The sequence below is a fragment of the Sciurus carolinensis genome, chromosome X (assembly GCF_902686445.1).
Source record: "Sciurus carolinensis chromosome X, mSciCar1.2, whole genome shotgun sequence".
NCBI classification, from domain to species: Eukaryota; Metazoa; Chordata; class Mammalia; order Rodentia; family Sciuridae; genus Sciurus; species Sciurus carolinensis.
The window spans coordinates 63,297,792-63,314,290 of NC_062232.1; positions in this window are offsets into that span (position 1 = coordinate 63,297,792).

The following is a 16,499-nucleotide window of genomic DNA, read 5'->3' on the forward strand; positions in this document are numbered from 1 at the left end:
TGCATTCTACTGTCATATGTAACTAATTAGAACAAGTAAAACAAAAGAAGAAGAAGAAAGAATCTTTGAGCAGTTTTACAAAGAATAATTTCAGTAACCTTTACAGTATGCTTCTCTGTTAACAGAGATTCTTAAAGGAGCAAGATGCTGGCAGGCTGCACTGAGGGTAGATGAGCTCTGGGAATGAAGTTCTGACTCTCCCTTATGAAATGTTTATACTGATACCTTTTCATAGGGTCTTGACTATACCAATGTTAGGTAGTTTAGTTGGCCAAGAACACATGAGTAAGGGAAAAGGACAATAAAGAACAAACTTTAGGCCTCTGCATTGAGAAAATCCAGGAGTCATAAAACTGAGACCTCAGGAAAACTAATCAAAAAAAGCAAGCATTCGGGAATGCCCAACCTCCCCCAAAACAGTGGATAATTTTAATCCATTGAGGAAACTATTTCACAGAGTCATGAGTATCCTAATCTAAAACACGGAGGTGTCAGAAAGTGGAGTCTGGCATGTGAAGACCTCCCCCAACTACACTTAATACTAATCCCTCAAGGGAAACTATGGCTTCTAGACCATGTCGTCATTATCTCTCATAGTCAGGTCACCCAATAGGACCCTCCCTTATCACAAAACTATGTGACAACTGCCTGATCGCCCTGCCAACCATAATATCAGGATGCTCACCTAGAAAGGTTTCTGAGAGTTAATCAAAGGGTAATAAACTAATTAAAGGGACAGGAATATTGAAGCAAGGACAGGTGAATTTAAACCTTAAAAAGCAGTTCTGTGAGCATCCCACCATCCTCTCTTCAAGGTCATCTGTCCTATGCTGTATGTCACCCTCACTTCTCACCCACACTATTAAACTTTTGATTGCAAAAAAAATAGGGTAATGTCAAAACTTATCATGTCATTTGTGCTTGTTAACTTCCCATTTGACTGGTTTTACATTAAACATTTTACACTTTCATTCTCCATTACCCAGGTAAAAAATATCCCTTCCTTTTCAAAGGAATGACATAGGAGAAGAGTATGCCAACACAAAGATTACAAAAACCTGTTATTTACTGTTCAAAAGCAAATACAAAATTTCTTGTTAGAAGTGGACCAAAAAATACTAGATTTCAAGGGCATGATGTAATATGATTAAATCCATCTTAAATTTTTTAATGACTAATGAGAAGTAAGTTATCATAAATTCATTCATTTATTGATTGATAACTAGAGGAAGTCACTTTTGTAAATACTATTTCATCCTGAAACTCCTTGACTACTGAAGGGTCAATTTTGCATACAAAGATCCACTGAGAGGCATTTACCATGTGTTTAATCCGAGTGCAATCTAATTCAGTAATTACATGTCTATCTACAGTAATGTATTTAGTAATTCTTCATTCTGGAGCTTGAGAAAAGTTTACTGGTATTCTTACCCTGCAAGGCAGTACTAGGAGGATGATAATTCATTTTATATAATAAACAAAAAAAGTGGAATCATAGACATTTTGATGGGGAAGATATTTGAGATATAAAATTTGCTATCTCAGAAGATTGAGTTTCTTATGCAAATTTGTTCCAATGATTTTGATAAAGGAAATGAAGTTCTTTGTTTCTTAATTTCTTAAGTTTCAAAATGATCTTGAATAAGTACTTAAATGTTCCCAAAACTTGGCATGCCTTGAACTGGTGGTTTGAAAGCTAATTTTTAGAAGATGCATGAATAACATTTTTTATGTTAACATTTAATCATTTAATTTAAACATTTAATGTTTATTAGAAAAAAGTTGCACCTCAAATTCATGTTACCATGGATATTGTTACATAGATAATTTTTATAAAGTTTACTAAAATCCAACTTTAAATATTAAAGAAAAACAAGTTAAAAGTAAAACTTAGGTAAAAGTTAAAATTCACAAAAGTTATAAAGAAATAACTGAGTTTTGTGAATGATACCCTAGCTGAGTCAGTCACACACATTTTGGATCCATACAAAAATGTTTAATAAAAAGCTCTAATCCTTCCACAACTTCCAATATTTTAACTAGTAAATACTGGTCTAGACAGTAAAATGGTTTCTCTAAGTTAACAACATAAATAGGTAAGACCAGATTGATGGGATTGTTCTATATAATTGAGAATATAAGGAAAAACTGAAAGATTATTATGTGAACATAGAGTTTATACACATACTGTGGTTTCTTACACATTTAATCTCAATTTTACCAACTTGATCTTCTAAAAATGCCAAAGAAAATAAGTATATAATCAGATAACATAATATTCATTATATTAAATTTTTTCATCATTTATTACAAGGACAATATGTTTTATGTAATTTGATTTATATTATTAGATTAACTCCCAGTAAAGGTGTGGAAGTAAATCTAAATCTATAGATCACAAAAGCTCAGGAGAGGTCCAAGGAGGAGTGACATTTGAAATATTTAATAACTTGTACTCTGGAACATTTTCAGTCAAATTATGTTCATTATCTGGGACCCTGTGATACCTAGAATCATGGGCCCCATTCCAGTCTTATTGAGCAAGAACTTACATTTTAACAAGACCACAAGGTGATTTTATGTCCATTAAATATGTTCATCCAAAACAACATATCACACAACAGATCAAATGTGAACAGATAAGAGAAAACAGTTATCTATTAAAAAAGATAGATGTTATAAATGTAAAGTCCTGTCATAGTTTTGGTAAATAAGTAATTTTCAATAAAAATGTTATATTCATGCTAACATGCAATGGATTTGTTATTGCTCTTTTAAATGAATTAACAATCAAATAAGAATTCACAAGTTTTTAAATTCTAATATGGTAAATATTGACAAGAGTATGTAGAAGCACTTATGCAAACTATTGACCAGGGACTAATGAAAATCCCCAGACATTTTCAGTACTCTGTAGTGTTAAAATTAATTTCATAATAGTTGTAAGGTTCTTCTTGCCTTTCTTTAAAACAACATTTACAGATGGTACAAAAGCAAATTATGGTAGTGACACTGAATGGTATTAGCAGTCATCATATCCTTCACCCTAACACTCTCTCACACACACAAACAACAAGAATAAGAAAAAAAAGACTCATTTGAGAATATCCTTGTTAAAAGCAGGAGTAGCTATTTTCATATCTGACAAATAAGACTTTAAACAAAAATTAATCAGAAGAATCAAAGAAGGTCAATACATTCTGTTAGAGGGAACAAAAACTAGATCCCAATAAATAATAAAATTAAATAATAAAAAGTAAACCATCTAATGTTCTACCTCAAAGCCTTAGAAAAGGAAAAATCAAAACAATGATGAAACCAATAGAACACGAGGAAAAGAGCAGATTGAATTTGACAAAGTTATGCTAAGTACATGCATAAATATACCACAGTGAATTTTGCCTTCTTGATATCTATAAGGCATCTATTAACATAAATTGATAAATACATAGAAGGAAGACCTATAGCATAGAAGAAGGGGAATAAGGGAGGGAGAAAGAGAGGGAAAGATGAGGCCCCTGGGACTGAAATGGAACAAATTATATGTATGATTATGTCAAAATTAACCCAACAAATATGTATAATAATGCACTAATAAAAGCATTAAAATAAAATAATATGAAAAATTATGTAAATTGTATTTTAATTTTTAACCAATATACAAATTTGCATATATTAATACAGTACCATGTAGTGTTTGACACATATATCATTGTATAATATTGAAATCAGGTCAACAATCAATTCAAAAAGATCATATAATAAAAGTAAATATATATGTCCCAAAAGTCAGTGTAGCTAATTACATTAAAAATACGCCTTGACACTAAATTCCAAATAGATCCAATAATATTAGATGATTTCAACATATCACAACTGGATGAGTCATACAAATACAAATAATACAATAAGTCAAATAGACCTAAGAGACATCTACAGATTTATTTCATCAATAAATGCCTGAATTAAATTTCTTCTCAGTGGTTCATGGAAACTTTTCCAAATAGCCCATATTCTAAGGTCACAATGTAAGTCTTAGCAAATCAAAAAAGAATGGCTTATAACAAACAGGTTAAAGATGAGAATTGCTGGAAATGATTGAGTCGCTCAATGATTCATTACATTTAGAACTGCCTTCATACTCTCCCAGAGATTCTGATATGTTAAATCTCTGTTCTCATTTGTTTCTAAGAATTTCTTGATCTCACCTCTCATTTCTCCTATGATGAAACTTTGTATCATTGAGATGAAACCCACTTGTTTATGGCTCACTATCTTTTTAATGTGTTTCTTGATTTGTCCTTGTTTGCTTTTGGTATCAGGGTGATACTAGCTTCATAGAATGAGTTTGGAAGAGTTCCCTCCTTTTCTATTTCATGGAATAATTTGAGGAGGATTGGTGTTAGTGATTCTTTAAAGACATGGTAGAACTTGGCTAAGAATCCATCCAGTCCTGGAATTTTCTTTGTTGGTAGGATTTGATGTCTTCTATTTCATTATTTAAAATTGATTTGTTTAAAATTTTTATATCCTTCTGGTTCAATTTGAGTAGGTCCTACATCTCTAGGAACCTGTCAATATCTTCAAGATGTTCTAGCTTATTGGAGTATTAGTTTTCAAAGTAGTTTCTGATTCATTGTCCCAACGACAGGATTTCATTCTTTATTATTATTGAATGGTATTTCATTGTATATACTGACCATATTTGTTAATCTATAGTTAGTCAAATGGACACATATTTTGTTCCTAACTTCTTGACCAGTGTAAAAAGTACTATCATGAACATGAGGTAAAGAAGTTTCTTTGATACACTGATTTCATGTCTTTTGAACATACATGTGTGAGTAGCATCACTGTATCATACAGTACCTATACTTTTCTTATTTTTTTTGTTTTAATTATTTATATATGACAGTAGAATGCACTTTGATACATTATATACAATGGAGTATAATTTCTCATTTTTCTGGTTATACATGATGTAGAATTCCAACCAGTTATATAGTTATATATGCACAAGGGGTAATAATGTCTGATTTGTTCTACTATTCTTCTTATCCCCATACCCACTCCCCTTCCTTCACTCCCCTCTGCCTAATCTAAAGTAACTCTATTCTTCTCTAGCCCCCTCACCTATTGTGAATTAGCATCTGCATATGAGAGAAAACGGTCGGCTGTTGAGTTTTTGGGATTACTTATTTCGCTTAGCATGATATTCTGCAGCTCCATCTATTTACCAGCAAGTGCCACAATTTCATTCTTCTTTAAGGCTGAGTAATACTCCATTGAATAAATATACTACATTTTTTTTATACATTCATTTGTCAAATGGCACCTAGGTTGGTTCCATAGTTTAGCTATTGTGAATTGAGCTGCTATAAACATTGATGTGGCTGCATTATTTTAATATACTGATTTTAAGTTCTTTGGGTATAAACTGAGAAGTATAATAGCTGGAAAGTGTTATGGAGATTCCTCAGAAAACTTGGAATGGAAACGCCATTTGACCCAGCTATCCCACTTCTTGGTTTATACCCAAAGGTAGCTATACTTTTAATACTTTTGTTGAACCTACATACTATTTTACATAATGCATGTTCTAAATTGCATTCCTACCTATAGTATCTAAATGCTTCCTTTTCTCCATATCATTTCCAGCAATTGTTATCTTTAGGCTGTTTGATATAAACCATTCTTATTTTAGTTCTCTTTTATATCTATATTTATTTATTTATTTGTTTAGTGGTGGTAGGGATTGAATTCAGTGTCTCAGGCATGGTACGCAAAGTAAATTCCATTCCCAGACTCTGATATTAAGCATTCTTATTTGGGTGAACTAGTATCCCATTGTTGGATTGATTTGCCTTTCATTGATAAATATTGATATTCAACATATTTCCATGTAACTGTTGTTCATCCCAATATCTTATTTTGAGAAACATCTTTTTTAGATCTATTGCTGATTTTAAACATGTTATTATTATTACTTTGCTATTATTTGGAATTCTTTATATATTCTGTATACCAAACCCTTGTTACATGTATACATACCAAATAATTTTCTTCCATTCTCTAATTTGTCTCTGCCCTCTGTTGAGTGTCTAATTGCTGTGCAGAGTATTTTTGGTTTGTTACTGTCCCATTTGTATTTCCTTCATCTTTTGTGCTTTGGGGATCTTTTCCAAAAGAGTCCTCGCCCATATCAATGTGTTAAATTATGTTTTCTATGAATATTTTCTAATATTTTCACAGTTACAGGTTTTACATTTAAGTCTTAATCCATTTTGAATTGATCTTTGGACCTTTTGAGAGATATGGGGTGTAGGTTCCTTCTTTTCTATGTGGATATCTACATTTTCCTACAGCATTTGTTATAAAGACTGTCCTTTCTCCAATTCATGTTCTTAGTATCTTTTTTCAAAAATCAGTTGGCTGTGGGTGCAAATGTGTACTTCTAGACTTTCTGTTCTGTTCCACTGATTTATTTGTCTGTTGTTAAACCAAGATCATGATGTTCTGATTACCATAGATTTTTTTAGTATGACCTGAAGTCAGGGAACATGGTGCCTCTCTATTTTTGGTAGAAATTGATCTATTTGGGGTCTTCTATGATTTTGAAATTCTTTTGATAATTCTGTAAAACTGCCATTGTTATTTTAATAGGGACTGCACTGAATCTGTAGATCACCTTAGATAATATGAGTATTTTAGCAAAGTTTGCTCTTTCAATCAAGAAACATTGTATATATTTCCAATTTTTGTTGCCTCTTCTTTTTTTCATAAATGTTTTACAAATTCCATTGTAGAGTTATTTCACTGTTTTTATAAACTTATAACTAGGTATTTTATTCTTTTAGCAAATATAAATAGAGTTGTTTCATTATTTCTTTTTCAGATAATTCAGCATTAGCATGTATCAATACTATGATTTCTATACATTAATTTTTATCCTGAAACTTTGCTGAATTCAATAATTGGTTTTATTAGCATTCTGGTGGAATTGTTTTTCCCATATATAAGATCTTGTCATATGCAAAATGACAATTTCACTTCTTTTCCTGTTTTGTTCCTATATGGTGCAGGGTTTTTCTTTGAAGGAACAGATTTTATTAGTGAATTCAATTGCCTTATATTTTACTGATCTGCGTAATTTTTTTGTTTCTTCGTAATTCCTCTTATTAAATTTTATGTGTTCAGGAATTTAGTAATTTCTTATCAGTTATCTAATTTTTTTATATTCATGGTAGTCTCTGGTTATTCTTTGTGTCTATGTCTTAGGCATTATGTCCATTTTACCTTCTCTGATTTTTCTCTATTTTTATCTATATTAATCTCTCAATAAGTGTGTCAATATTGATTATTCCCTCCCAAATAAGTCATCCCTTGATCCTTTGTATTTGTGGTGCTTATTTTATTTATGCCTGGCTGTTTATTATTACCTTCCTTCTACTAATTTATTTTATTTTATTATTTTTCAGAATGGATGTGTGTTTCTTTTTCCCACATTTTTTTATTGGTGCATAATAGTTGTACATACTGATGGGATTTGCTGTTACATTTTCATACATGCCCACTATATAACAATGTAATTTGGCCAATATCACTCCCCAGCACTCCCCTGCCAAATTCCACTCCCTGGTCCCGTTCATCTACTGATCTGCCTTTGATTTTCGTGAGATCTACTCCTTTCTTTATTTTCCCTTTTCCTCTCTAGCTTCCCCGTATGAGAAAAAACACATATCCCTTGATTTTCTGAGTTTGACTTATTTCATTTAATGTAATGGTCTCTAGTTCCATCTACTTTCCTACAAATGACACAGTTTTATCAGTCTTTATACGGGAATAAAACTCCATTGTGTATAGGTACCACATTTTCTTTATCCATTCATCCATTGATGAACACCTAGGCTTATACGAGGTTCCATAGTTTGTGAATTGCTTTGCTAGAAACGTGGTGTACTTGTATCACTGTAGTACCATGACTTTTAATTCTTCAGGATAAATACTGAAGAGTGGTATACCTGAGCCATATGGTGGTTCCATGCCTAGTATTTTGAAGAACCTTTATATTGATTTCCATAGTGGTTTACTAATTTACAATCTCACCAAAAGTGTAAAATTGTCCCTTTTTCTCCAAATCCTCTCTAGCATTTATTATTGTTTGTATTCTTTTTTTAACTTTAAAAACTTGTTGTAATTAGTCACACATGACAGTAGAATGCGTTTTTGACACATCATACATAAATGGAGTATTACTTTTCATTCCTCTGGTTGTACATGATGTAGGGTTACACAGGTCATGTAATCATATATATATATATATAGGGTAACAATATCCAATTTATTCTGGTATCATTCCTGTTTGTATTCTTAATGACTGCCTTCTGACTGGTATGACATGAAATCTCAGTGTAGTTTTCATTTGCATTTCCCTAATTATTAATGATACATTTTTCATGGATTTATTGGCCATTTGCATTTCTTCTTTTGAGAAGTGTCTATTTAATTCATTCATGCATTTATTAATTGAGTGATTTTTTTGGTGTAAAGTTTTTTGAGTTCTTTAGGTATTTTAGATATGAATCCTCTGTCAGAAGAGGAGCTAGCAAATATTTTCTCCCATTCTGTAGGTACTAGATGAGTAGGTTTGGGCAACACCAGGAGTACTGCTATATGGTTCAGAGGCTATTCAGAATCGCCGTGTCCACACAGCAAACACTGTTAGCTGTCTCTCCCTAATTTTTAGACGCATATAAATAGGACTTAGACACCAAATGCTTCACTTATGTTGGCAGCTTTCCTCAGCTTGTCACCTGTCAGACAAGGGCCCTGTCTCTGGGTCTCTAAAAATCCCTGAATCAGAGATCGCACTGCGTAAGACTGAAGCGCAGGTCACGCTCTATTCCCATATTCTCCAGAATCAGTGGAATACTAGCGCAGTTCATATTTAGATTTAAGTTTCTTCTCGTGTTTCTAATCTCTTAGGTGCAACACTGGGTTGTTTATTTGAGATTTTTCTCTTTTGTAATACAGGTATGCATTGGTATAAACTTCCCTCTTAGAACGTCTTTTGCTGTATCCCATATGTTTTGATATGTTGTGGTTAAAAGTTTTGCTTTTCTAAAACTATTTAATTTCCCTTTTATTTCCTTTATTGACCCATTGATTATTCAGGAATGTGATGTTTTATTTTCATATATTTGTCAAATTTCTGAAGTTACTTTGGTTATTGACTTATAGTTACGAAAATACTGGATATGATTTACATATACTTAACTTTATTAGAGCTTCTTGTATAACCTATTTTATAATTAATCATGGAAAATATTACATGTGCAGATGAGAATATGTATTCTGCAGCCACGTGATGAATGTTTTGTAAATATCTGTTAGGTTCATATGGTTTTGATCATAATTTTTTTTGTTGTTGTTTATTTTATTTTTTTTTTTTATTTTTTATTTTTTTACATTTACATAGGGTAATGATGTTTATTTTATTTTTCCCCTCCCCCCACCCCTCCCACCCCTCTTTTCCCTCTACACAGTCCTTCTTTCCTTCATTCTTGCCACTCTCCTTAGCCTAACTCTAAACCTAACCCTAAACCTAATGCTAGCCCCTCCCACTCCCCATTATATGTCCTCATCCGCTTATCAGCGAGATCATTCGTCCTTTAGTTTTTTGAGATTGGCTTATCTGACTTAGCATGATATTCTCCAATTTTGACCATTTGCCTACAAATGCCATAATTTTATCATTCTTCATTGCGGAGTAATATTCCATTGTATAAATATGCCACAGTTTCTTTATCCATTCATCAACTGAAGGGCATCTAGGTTGGTTCCACAATCTGGCTATGGTGAATTGAGCAGCAATGAACATTGATGTGGCTGTATCTCTGTAGTATGCTGATTTTAAGTCCTTTGGGTATAGGCCAAGGAGTGGGATAGCTGGGTCAAATGGTGGTTCCATTCCAAGCTTTCTGAGGAATCTCCACACTGCTTTCCAGAGTGGCTGCACTAATTTGCAACCCCACCAGCAATGTATGAGTGCTCCTTTTTCACCACATCCTCGCCAACACCTATTGTTGCTTGTATTCTTGATAATCGCCATTCTAATTGGGGTGAGATGAAATCTTAGGGTAGTTTTGATTTGCATTTCCCTTATTACTAGGGATGTTGAACATTTTTTCATATATCTGGTGATTACTTGTACATCTTCTTCTGTGAAGTGTCTGTTCATTTCCTTAGCCCATTTGTTGATTGGATTATTTGTATTCTTCGTGTAGAGTTTTTTGAGTTCTTTATAGATTCTGGAAATTAGCGCTCTATCTGAGGTATGGTTGGCAAAGATATTCTCCCACTCTGTAGGCTCTCTCTTCACATTTCTGATAGTTTCCTTTGCTGAGAGAAAGCTTTTTAGTTTGAATCTATCCCAGTTGTTGATTCTTGCTTTTATTTCTTGTGCTATGGGAGTCCTGTTAAGGAAATCTGATCCTGAGCCAACAAGTTGAAGATTTGGACCTACTTTTTCTTCTATAAGATGCAGGGTCTCTGGTCTGATTCCGAGGTCCTTGATCCATTTTGAGTTGAGTTTTTTGTAGGGTGAGAGATAGGGGTTTAGTTTCATTCTATTGCATATAGTTTTCCAGTTTTCCCAGCACCATTTGTTGAAGAGGCTATCTTTTCTCCATTGCATATTGTTGGAACCTTTGTCTAGTATGAGAAAATTGTATTTATTTGGGTTTGTGTCCATGTCCTCTATTCTGTACCATTGATCTACCTGTCTATTTTGGTACCAATACCATGCCGTTTTTGTTACTATTGCTTTGTAGTAGAGTTGAAGATCTGGTATTGCAATACCCCCTGCTTCGCTCTTGCTACTGAGGATTGCTTTAGCTATTCTAGGTTTTTTAGTCTTCCAGATGAATTTCATAATTGCTTGCTCTATTTCTGCGAGGTACATCATTGGGATTTTAATTGGAATTGCATTGAATCTGTATAGAACTTTAGGTAGTATAGCCATTTTGACGATATTAATTCTGCCTATCCAGGAACATGGGAGATCTTTCCATCTTCTAAGGTTTTCTTTAATTTCTTTCTTTAGTGTTCTGTAGTTCTCATTGTAGAGGTCTTTCACCTCTTTTGTGAGATTGATTCCCAAGTATTTTATTTTCTTCGATGCTATTGTGAATGGGGTAGTTTTCCTAATTTCTCTTTCTGAAGATTCATCACTTATGTATAAAAATGCATTGGATTTATGAGCATTGATCTTGTAACCTGCTACTTTACTGAATTCACTTATGAGTTCTAAAAGTTTTCTGGTGGAATTTCCAGGTTCCTCTAAATATATAATCATGTCATCAGTAAACAGCGATAGTTTGAGTTCTTCTTTTCCTATTCGTATCCCTTTAATTTCTTTGGTTTGTCTAATTGCTCTGGCTAGAGTCTCAAGGACGATGTTGAATAGAAGTGGTGAAAGAGGGCATCCCTGCCTTGTTCCAGTTTTAGGGGGAACGCTTTCAGTTTTTCACCATTTAGAATATTAGCCATGGGCTTAGCGTAGATTGCCTTTATAATGTTTAGGAATGTTCCCACTACCCCAATTTTTTCTAGTGTTTTGAGCATGACGGGATGCTGTATTTTATCAAATGCTTTTTCTGCATCTATTGAAATAATCATGTGACTCTTAACTTTAAGTCTGTTGATATGGTGAATGACATTTATTGATTTCTGAATGTTGAACCAACCTTGCATCCCTAGGATAAAACCCACTTGATCGTGGTGCACTATCTTTTTAATATATATTTGTATGCAATTTGCTAAAATTTTGTTGAGAATTTTTGCATCGATGTTCATTAAGGATATTGGTCTGAAATTTTCTTTCCTCGATGTGTCTCTGTCTGGTTTAGGTATCAGGGTGATATTGGCTTCATAGAACGAGTTTGGAAGGGTTCCCTCCTCTTCTATTTCATGGAATAGTTTGAGGAGTATTGGAATGAGCTCTTCTTTAAAGGTTTTGTAGAACTCGACTGAGAACCCATCTGGTCCTGGACTTTTCTTTGTTGGTAGGCTTTTGATGACCTCTTCTATTTCATTGCTTGAAATTGGTTTATTTAAGTTGTGTATGTCCTCCTCGTTCAGTTTAGGTAGTTCATATGTCTCTAGAAATTTGTTGATGTCTTCGAGGTTTTCTGTTTTGTTGGAGTATAGATTTTCGAAATAGCTTCTAATTATGTTTTGTATTTCACTCGTGTCTGTTGTGATGTTTCCTTGTTCATTCCGAATTTTAGTAATTTGAGTTTTCTCCCTCTTTCTCTTTGTTAGTGTGGCTAAGGGTTTATCAATTTTATTTATTTTTTCAAAGAACCAACTATTTATTTTGTTAATTTTTCCGATTGTTTCTTTTGTTTCGATTTCGTTGATTTCGGCTCTGATTTTAACTATTTCCTGTCTTCTACTACTTTTGGTATTGGTCCGCTCTTTTTCTAGTGCTTTGAGCTGTAGTGTTAAGTCGTTTATTTGTTGATTTCTACTTCTTTTTTTGAATGCACCCCATGAAATAAATCTTTCTCTAAGTACTGCTTTCATAGTGTCCCAGAGATTTTGATATGATGTGTCTTTGTTCTCGTTTACTTCTAAGAATTTTTTTATTTCCCTCCTGATGTCTTCTGTTATCCATTCATCATATAATAGTGTATTATTTAGTCTCCAGGTATTGGAGAAGTTTCTGTTTTTTATTCTTTCATTTATTTCTAATTTCAATCCATTATGATCTGATAGAGTACAAGGTAGTATCTCTATCTCCTTGTATTTGCTAACAGTAGCTTTGTGGCATAAAATATGGTCTATTTTAGAGAAGGATCCATGTGCTGCTGAGAAGAAAGTGTATTCGTTCTTTGTTGGATGGTATATTCTATATATGTCCGTTAAGTCTAAATTGCTGATTGTGTTGTTGAGATCTATAGTTTCTTTATTCAATTTTTGTTTGGACGATCTATCCAGTGGTGAGAGAGGTGTGTTAAAATCGCCTAGTGTTATTGTGTTGTGGTCTATTTGATTTCTGGAATTGAGAAGGATTTGTTTCACGTACATGGATGAGCCAATGTTCGGGGCATAGATATTTATGATTGTTATGTCTTGCTGATTTATGCTTCCCTTTAGCAGCATGTAATGTCCTTCTTTATCCCTTCTGACTAGTTTTGGTTTGAAGTCCACATTATCTGAGATGAGGATGGATACTCCAGCTTTTTTGCTGTGTCCGTGTGCATGGTATGTTTTTCCCCATCCTTTCACCTTTAGTCTATGGGTGTCTCTTTCTATGAGGTGAGTCTCTTGCAGGCAGCATATTGTTGGATTTTTCTTTTTAATCCAATCTGCCAGTCTGTGTCTTTTGATTGAAGAATTCAGGCCATTAACATTCAGGGTTATTATTGTGATATGATTTGTATTCCCAGTCAATTGACTCATATTTGTTTTTGACATGATTTGGTTTCTCCTTTATTTGGCTATTCCTTTAGGCTAGCGCCTCCTGTTGCTGATTTGCATCGTTGTTTTTCATCTCTTCCTCATGGAATATTTTGCTGAGAATGTTCTGTAATGCTGGCTTTCTTTTTGTAAATTCCTTTAGCTTTTGTTTATCATGGAAGGATCTTATTTCATCGTCAAATTTGAAGGTAAGTTTTGCTGGGTATAAGATTCTTGGTTGGCATCCTTTTTCTTTCAGGGGTTGGTATATGTTGTTCCAGGCCCTTCTAGCTTTTAGGGTCTGGATTGAAAAATCTGCTGATATTCTTATTGGTTTCCCTCTGAATGTAATTTGATTCTTTTCTCTCACAGCCTTTAAAATTCTGTCTTTATTTTGTATGTTAGGTATTTTCATAATAATGTGCCTTGGTGAGGGTCTGTTGTAATTTTGTATGTTTGGAGTTCTATAAGCCTCTTATACTTGGTTTTCCATTTCATTCTTCAGATTTGGGAAATTTTCTGTTATTATTTCATTGAATAGATTGTTCATTCCTTTGGTTTGTTTCTCTAAGCCTTCCTCAATCCCAATAATTCTTAAATTTGGCCTTTTCATGATATCCCATAATTCTTGTAGATTCTGTTCATGATTTCTTACCATCTTTTCTGTTTGGCCAACTTTGCTTTCAAGATTAAATAATTTGTCTTCAATGTCTGAGGTTCTGTCTTCCAGGTGTTCTATCCTATTGGTTATGCTTTCTATGGAGTTTTTAACTTGGTTTATTGTTTCCTTCATTTCAAGGATTTCAGTTTGGTTTTTTTTTCAGTATCTCTAACTCTTTATTGAAATGATCTCTTGCTTCCCGTATTTGGTCTTTTAACTGTTGATTGGTGCGATCATTTAATGCCTGCATTTGCTCTTTCATCTCCTCCTTCAATGCCTGCATTTGCTCTTTCATCTCATTTGCTTCCTTGATTGTTTTAATTATGTACATTCTGAACTCCCTTTCTGACATTTCTTCTGCTGTGCTGTCATTGGGTTTTATTGATGTAGTATCTAGGTTTGTTTGGGACATTTTCTTCCCTTGTTTTCTCATATTGGTCAGTTGTCAGTGGGACCCTGAGATATTGCAGTTTTCCGCTATTGGCTTATAGTGTCCCGGTAGATTTCCAGTGTATCACCTCCCAGCCTTCAGTAGCCTGATGTCTTGGAGGAATCTGATAAAGCAGGTCATCCGAAGAAAACTGCCCCTAGCCCCCTACTGGTTCCACGGTTTGGAACTGGCTCTGTGCGGAAATGCTCTCACTGTGGGCCTGCACCGTGCAGCTGGCCGTGTAGAAGCCCACTGCCGGAGTGTGGAAGGCTACCTTGGGAAGACTCTAGCTGCCCTGCCCGGCTCCAATAAGCCACCTCTATCTGGGCCTGCCACCCGGGCTGAGCTTTACCCAGTGGGCAGACTCACCCGTGGCTCTATTTCAGTCCGAGTCTCTCAATGCCTCCCCTTCTTAACTCCTGGGTTCTGGAGCGACTGGGGGTGCAGTCTCCCTCTAGGCCGCCATCTTGGATCGCCCCGTGAAGAGAGCCTGCAGCCGGATTGGGCAGACCCGCCTGAAGAGGTCTCTGGCTGCCCTGCCCTGATCCCAGAGGCTGCTTGCGGATCGAGGCTCTCCGCTGGTTCTTTGCCGGAGTACGCTGTGCTGCAGTGGCTCCGGGACTCGGAGCTTGTTCTCTAAGTAAACTTTCTATGCCATTGTTTTTCTCTGTCCCCCAATGAATGCCATTGACTTGTATAATGACTCTTTAATACTGTTCCATATATACCATCAGTTTCATTAAATCATTTATATTTTTTTTCCTTTCTGTTTCCTCCAGTTGTACATTTTCAAATAACCTGTCTCTGATTTTACAGATTCTGTCTTCTGTTTGATTAATTCCATAATATTCCTTTGATATATTTAGTATTTTAATTTGACTTTGATTTCTTAATTTTTAATTTGAGCATTTCTGTAATTTCAATTACTCTCAAAAGTTTTTGAACAATTTTTTTATTTTTTTCATTGTAATTTCTCTAAATTAATAAGTCATCTTAAAATAGATACTCTGAATTTTTGTGGAAGCAGTTCATAAATATCTGTTTCTTCAGGATCATTCCCTGTCACCCTATTTTATATTTGTTCACATCAATTTCTTCTGACCATTCTTGAATATTGTGGTGGCACATCAATGTTTTCACATTGAAGAAGCAAGTATTCATTCCTGTTTTTAAAATATGGGTGACTCTGGGGAATAATCTTCAACAAAAAACCTTTCCAGAGCATTTGAACATATGGTATAAATTATATGGTAGGAATACTATGCGTCTGACACTTGTAACCACTCAAATGTAAGGAATCTCTCTCAGTGCAGGACAACCATGGTTAGTGTATCCAGGGTTTGAAATCCTATGGCCTTTAGAGCTAGCTCAGTATATATCTGGAATTCTGAAACTTCTAAGGTTGGTAGAGCACTGCAGAGCATTGAAACAGAAGAGAAGACACAGAGACAAACCCATACTTATACAGTTATCTCATACTAGACACAAACATACACTGGAGAAAAGATAGCCTCTTCAACAAATGGTGAATGGTTGAATTTATGAATAGTATAATGTATCTCAACCCAATGCCAGGACAAAAAAAATCTTAATACTTGTTTTTCATTAAAGAAAATGAAAAAAAAAAGTTCTTTTCAAAAAGAAGATTCTAAAAATAATAACATTTCAACATTTCCTCAATGGGTTTTCAGTGCTTAACTATTTTAAGACTGTGTTATTTCTAAGTACTGTCAAAGAATCATTGGGTAATCTGAATACTTTTTTTTTTTTTTTTGTATTTTCTCCTAGGAAAACTTTGAAAAGGCAAAGATACCAATAAAAATAACAAATCAAATATCAAGATACATTAGAATAATAAATGTTTATGTCTCAAGATGAACTTGCAAAAATTGGTTAGTTTCTTGTTTTTTAACTCTGAAATATATATCATGTTAAAGTTAGTCA